This window comes from Notechis scutatus, chromosome 5 (assembly GCF_049901735.1).
Source record: "Notechis scutatus isolate UNSWTSFEM ecotype Mainland chromosome 5, rNotScu1.2, whole genome shotgun sequence".
Lineage (NCBI taxonomy): Eukaryota > Metazoa > Chordata > Lepidosauria > Squamata > Elapidae > Notechis > Notechis scutatus.
This window is the reverse complement of record NC_142013.1, coordinates 92,807,833-92,814,966: the sequence shown is the minus strand read 5'-3', so window position 1 is coordinate 92,814,966 and position 7,134 is coordinate 92,807,833.

Here is a 7,134-nt window from a genome sequence, read left to right as displayed (position 1 = left end):
GAAGGGATGCCAGCAAGGCAGAGGCTAGAAGAAGGGGGGTAGGAAGATTTGGTGGGGGAAGAAAGAAAGGGAAAAGGCGGAGAAAAGCCACAAAGTTTTGAAATTAGATGGGAAAAGAGGAATTTTTTTAGGGACAAAGGGTAAAGTACAATTTCCTTAAAAAGATTTTGCAAGGTACATAAGATGGTATTGTAATATCTGTATTAGAAATAGAAAATTAGAATGGCTTAAGAGTTAATAAGAAATTAAAATGTTGAAATGTTTAATAATGATTGATTTTAAAATGTAATAAAATATTAAAGGGAAAGGCAATGGGAATGTTATAAGATTTAATATTTAGATTTATTACTTAACTATGTATTTAATCATTTTGGATTTATTACTCTGTTTTTATTGTTATTAAAAGAAAAAAATTAGTAGATAGAATGTACCAAGCAGAATCAGATTGGGTATTAGGTGTTATTTTAAATGTTAATTTAATTAATTTAGGGGAGGATAGAAAGGCATCATACTCTGATTAGTGATTTCAGGAGAAATTCTTTTTTTTTCATTATAAGGAATGAGATAGAGGGATAATAAAGAATGGGCAAAAGATAAAAATATAATGATTTAAATTAAGATGGATTAAATAAGATAGAATTATGAAGAGTGAAATGTGTGGAGAAGTTTATATAGAAGATATAGAATGGTAAACAAAATAGGTAATGATATGTAAGATGAGCATGAATATAATTGAAGCCCATATAAAGAGAGGTACCTGGGGCCAAGTTACTTTCCTAAAAGGTTTTTATATGTTTGTTTGTTGTGTGTTTATGTTTTTGAGAGTATTAATAAAACCTTGTAGAAATACAGAATGAGAATAATGGTAATCAAGTCAGAAAGAAATAGATGAAATAATAATAGTGAAATTGAATAAGAATAAAGAGAAGTAAAGAGAAATTGGATAAGAGGTATTTTTATGCTCATATGGAAATGGCTTAAAATAGAATTGTATTGTATAAAATAAGGTTTTATCTGACTTGTAAAATTTATAATGGAAAAAGGTTCAAATATGTAATGGTTGATGATGATTTGTTTGTCTTTGAAATTAATAAAATTTGCTTAAAAAAAAAAGATGAATTGGTTTTCATATGCACAAATACATTCAAGGTATGATAAAGATTCTAAAACAGAAGGTTTCTATGATAAACTGACTGACTTAGATAAGATTTTGACAGGTACTGATGAAAAGGTGATTAAAAATTGTATGCATATTTATTAGAAATTAAACTAGAAGAAGAACAAGTTAAAGAAACTATGATTACTTGGGGAAAGAATTTTGGATATGGGATTGATTTAGAGAAATGGCAAAAATTGTGGTCTCAAAATTATAAAATGACAATGTCAACAGCTTATAAAGAAAATTTGTGTAAGATGTTTTACAGGTGGCATTTTTCCCCGACAAGAATAGCAAGAATGTTCAAGAACAAGTCCGAAAAATGTTGGAAATGTTATCAGACACCTGGCTCATATTACCATATATGGTGGACTTGTGCGGACGCTAAAAAATACTGGACTAAAATCCACACGTGGTTGGAAAAAATGACAAAAAAACATATAGACTTGAAACCAGAGATATTTTTATTGGGAATTTTACCTGAAATATATAGTAAAGACTTGAAATACCTGATTGTAAATGTATTAACAGTGGCTAGGATTGTATTTGCTAAAAACTGGAAAAATGAGAAAACACCATCACAGGAGGAAATCATTAAGAAAATATTGGAATGTGCTGAAATGAGTGGATTGACATTTGAAATTAGAGAACAAGATGATAAACAATTTTATAAAATTTGGGATCTATTCTATCAATGGTTAGACAATAAAATATAGTAATGAAATATGTACACTTTTAGAAAATAATAAATATATAAAGATGTATTCTTTTCTTATTATATCTACAAAATGATTCTAGGATAGATTTGGGATGATAATATGAACTGTCATAAAACAAATAAGTAAAATATGATGACTTCGTAAAACATGAATGAATAAAAGTATAGTCAAATGATTGATTAATAATGATATTAATGTATTTAATATTTGATTGAAAATATGAGATTATATACAATGTAGTTGTAATTGAAGACTATGAAATGAAAGCACAAAACAATTTGTAAACCAACCAGCACACTGTATGTATATATATGGAAGATGACTTGATGTTTTTATGTTTTGTTTGTTTATGTTTGTTTTAAAAACCAATAAAAATTAAAAAAAGAAGAAAGAACTAAAAGACAAAAATGAGAAGATGGGAGAAAAAAAGTGAGAATCAAACAGCTTGACAGGAGTGCAGCTGGCTGCTACCCTAAATAGGAGCAAAGTAGAATATTTTATTGTATAATGCTGATTGTGTTGTATATTTCCACTCTTTGCTCTCCTGTTCCTTCTTTTCTTTCCATAGGAATAAAGTTTCTCAAGTTAAAAATAATAAATAAATAAATAAATAGAGAAAAAAAAAGTTTGAAGAAAAATTCACCATCAGAACTACAGGTATTCAGCAGTTAAATTTTCTTCCTAATGATTCATATCAAAAATAGATAGGTTGATGGTCCTGAGGTTGACTGTGTGATATCATTGGTCTACAATGGGCATTATTTGATGAGATGGCATAATATGGCCATGTCATTCCTTAGATAAACATCTACTCAAAAGTTTACTCTGTGCTTTATATTTATCAATAGGAGAGAATGTATGGAGTCATGAAAACTCAATAGTCCAGACTCCTAATCCACAGGCCTAAATAAGGAATTGTATTTGATGGGCAGCAGACTTCAATACACAATGCTGGCAATATTTCAGGAAACTTTAATGCTTTAATGCTTAAGCTTTGGTGATATGACTTTATTGAATTTTCTCCACATCACAGTCTGTTGACATTGCAGTATCCAGATGACTGACAATCTGAAATATAGCACATGCAACATTGTAAGAATAAAATTTAAAAATCCAGTGTAACATCTCTTTATTGACATGCCAACATGTCAGTCTTTCCAGATAGGTCAGGTCAAGAGACAGACATTGCAGAGATTGCAGAAATGCTGCTTTATTATAGTAGAATAAAACAACTTATAATAAAAACGAGGACAAATAGGCTGAAAAACAGCTTCTATCCCAGGGCAGTAACTCTATTGAATTCTATTGTATAGTGCAATATTAATGCAATGTCAGGGGTTTTCAGTTCAATGTATAGAATGTGAAGGATGTGTGTTTGTGTTTGTTTTCATAATCATAATGTACACTGAAGATGATATTTAATTTCATTGTACGAGATGCAATGACAATAAACTAAACTAAACTAAACTTAATCTTGAAAGTCTGCTTGAGTATTTTTCTGTCTCCTATTATACTAACAAAGGAAAAGTTATTTTTAATTTAATTTTAATTTATTTCTCATCTCACCTTCTTGACAATGTACCTCTGTAATTATTCTTTCATTCCAAGGTCATCTCTAAATCTCTTTACACAGCGAGAATATGCAGAGCAAAGAATGGCATTTAAATCAATAGTTAATATCCAGCCTTTCAAATTAGTCATAGTCTCCCATAATCCTTGTTCTGATATAAATAACCTACCGTATTATGTTCTAAGTGGCTTTGACTATCTTTGTAATCCACAACATCCTAATTTAGGGAATGTTAAATTTAATTTAGAGACTACTGTATCCTCTTACAATAGTGCTTATTTATCACTCTATAGAATAATCAGTTTGGTATAGTGGTTAAAATACCAGTCTAGAAATCAGGAGATTGAGTTCTAGTCTCATTTTAGGAATAAAGCCAGTTGGGTGACCTTGGCCAGTAACTCTCTGTTAGCCCTAGAAAGGCAGCAATGATGAACCACTTTCCAAAAGTGGTTTTGCCAAGAAAACCGAAGGGTTTTCATCCATCACAGGAGTTGACACTGATTTAAAGTCACATATAATGTTATAAAGGCACCCTGACATCAATTGGGAGAAAAAGTCTGCATCAAGAGGGAGATTGAATAGGTTCCTGAAGAACCTAGCCAACAATTTTATCATTCCAAAAGGCAGAGGAGGAAACTAAAGGGTCAGCTATACTGGAGCCAATTTTTACTAACAGAGAAGAAACAATAGAGGGGATTGAAGTTGCCAGAACTTTAGGTGAAAGTGACCATGTCATATTTGAATTCAATATAACACAGACACAAGCAATAGAACATAATTAAATCAGTGTCTTAGACTTTAAAATAAATAATTTTAACAAACTGAGAGAGAGCTTGGGAAGGATTCCATGGATGAAAATCTTAAAGGGGAAAGCAACTCAAGAAAGTTGGGAAACTTTAAAAAATATGATTATATGAGTCCAGTCTAGCACTTTACAACTGAAAAAGAAAAAGAAGAAATCCAAGAAGAAACCAGCATGTTTGCACAAATTCTCTAATAAACGTAAAGACAAATAGGATATGTATAAAAAATGGAAAGGACACATAACTAGGGCAGACTACCAACATATAGCCCAAATCTGCAAAGATGAAATCAGGAAAGCTAAGGCTTGGAATGAACCAAGGCTTGCAACAAATGTCAAAAATAGTAATTTAAAAAATTCTTTCAAAATGTAAAAAACAAGAAAAAAGTCAAGGAAACAATCGATCCACTAATGGCCAACTCACCTTGGTCAATTCAACATTGGACAACTCTTCATGGCCAACTCTACACGGGACAACTCACTATGAGACAATTTAACAATTCTAATTATTTAAAATAAATAAAGAACTATTTAAATGTTTGCCATTCACATTTCTTTCTGTCCTTCTTTTGCATCCTTTCTTTAATGATTCTATTCCACCATTTCTTTAATATTAGTGTAACTTTTGTCCTATAGCAAGTTGTCCTGCAACAAATTGGCCATGGCGAGTTGGCCTGGTCAAATTGGCTGTGGTTGAATTGGCCACAGCAAATTGTCATAGACCCTCTTCAGCAATGTCTTTTTCAATGTTTTAATCTACTTTATGCTTGATGATCTTCCATCCAAGTATAACCAAGGAAGTACTCTCTTAGCTTCCCAGTCTGACATGATTTGCCAGATACATACATTCAGATCAATAATATTAAATTTGGATGGCTTGTGACATATATAGAAGCCATACAGTATATCTTGCATATTTAAACAATCAGAGGCCAATTTAAAACCACTAATTACATTGTACAATGAACTCAAAATGTCCGAGGAGGCAAATTTTTAATTGAAGTAGATTTAGGATGTAATTCTATATCCTTTAGCAGGGAACAAGGCCAATTTAATATAGAACATTTTATTCTGGATCTTCAAAGGGATGTATTGTAAAACATGGGACAATAATATTCAAACAATTCCTCTGATCATCCTTAGTAGAGACTACAAGGAAAACTCTAAAGCTCCATACGATTGCTATTATTTTCCAGAACACATAACTGATGCCTGTTTCATTCCTAGCATATTATGCTCATGCTGTATTACTTACTTCATGTACAAATAACTTGACAATATAAGGTTTGCCAAGGTCTGAGTTAAGCCCCTTAGGCATTTCTCCCTGAGATTCTTCTATCATTGCCTCTGATAAAATATGCTTCTCAGAAAACAAACTTTTTTCTAAACAGTTATGTAAGACTCTGCTTAGTTTAATATTATTTTCTTACAATCCTAACACCACAGCATGTCAGTTGATTTTCTTGGGTAGCCTCACCTTTCCAGCTTGGCTTGTTAGTAACTCATATAATGAAATATGGGAGAAGCAATGATCTCATTGTAATGGGGAGAACTGTTTTTTCTGTTGGCTGCATTATCTGGAATTATTTCCTCAGCTTTCTCCATTCTAACATAGAGGGACATACCAAAATCAGCTGCAAATCTTTGCAGGATGGATGGACAGCATTGGGTTCAAGAATGTGAGATTTACTGGATATGAATTCCTTTGTCAGTTTATTGCAATGTCAGTAATGAACAAAATACACAACTCAAGGTTGAACTGTTGGGTTCTTTGAGCCCAGATGTTCTCCTGTAGAAGTTTCACTATTAAGGCAAATAACATCACCCATGTTATCAGCAAAACAATCAAGATCAGAGAGCACCAAGAATGCTATAATTCCCTCAAGAATCCCAAAATGATTCCTAGCATTGCTCATGGAGAACAGTCTCTCCCACAGTTACTGATACACAGTAATATAGTCCAGGCTGTGAAACTTCATAGCAGCAGTCATGGGTTTGTTGATGTTCCCCCAAGCACATCTTTGACTGCATGCAGAGGCAGCTATGAGGTCTGAAAGTTTGGTCAGAATGATGATACATGCAAACCCCGTCCTTTATCTTTATTTACCTTTCTTTTACCTGCCATAGGGCTTTGCACACCAAAACAACCAGACACAAAGACAGTTTTTTTTCTCTCCAGTGCTATCACTCTGCTAAACAACTACAGGTAGTCTTTGACTTAAAATACCTTGTTTAGTGATTGTTCAAAGTTAAAACGGCACTGAAAAAAAGTGATTTATGACCATTTTTCACACTTACCACAGTTGCAGCATCCCCATGGTCACGTGATCAAAATTCAGACACTTGGCAATGGTGGTTGTAGTGTCCTGGGGTCATGTGATCTCCTTTACAACCTGACAAGCAAAGTCAATGGGGAAACCAGATTCACTTAACAACTGTGTTCCTAATTGAACAACTGCAGTGATTAACAGCTGTGACAACAGAGGTCATAAAATGGGACAAAACTATGTATGATAACAGATAACAGATTACAGATGATCAGAGTTGGAAGGGACCTTATAGGTCATCTAGTCCAACCCCCCACCCAAGCGGGAGACCCTACACCACTTCTCACAGATGGGAGTCCAATCTCTTCTTGAAAGTCTCAAGTGAGGGTGCTCCCACAACTTCCGAGGGCAAGCTGTTCCATGGGTTGATTGTTCTCACTGTCAAAAAGTTTCTCCTTATTTCCAGGTTGAATCTCTCCTTGTTCAGTTTCCATCCATTATTCCTTGTCTGGCCTATAGGCGCTTTAGAAAATAGCTTGATCCCTTCCTCCCTGTGGCAGCCCCTCAAATATTGGAAGTATAACAAGGTAACTCCTTATTATTTGTAAAAATAATAAAGG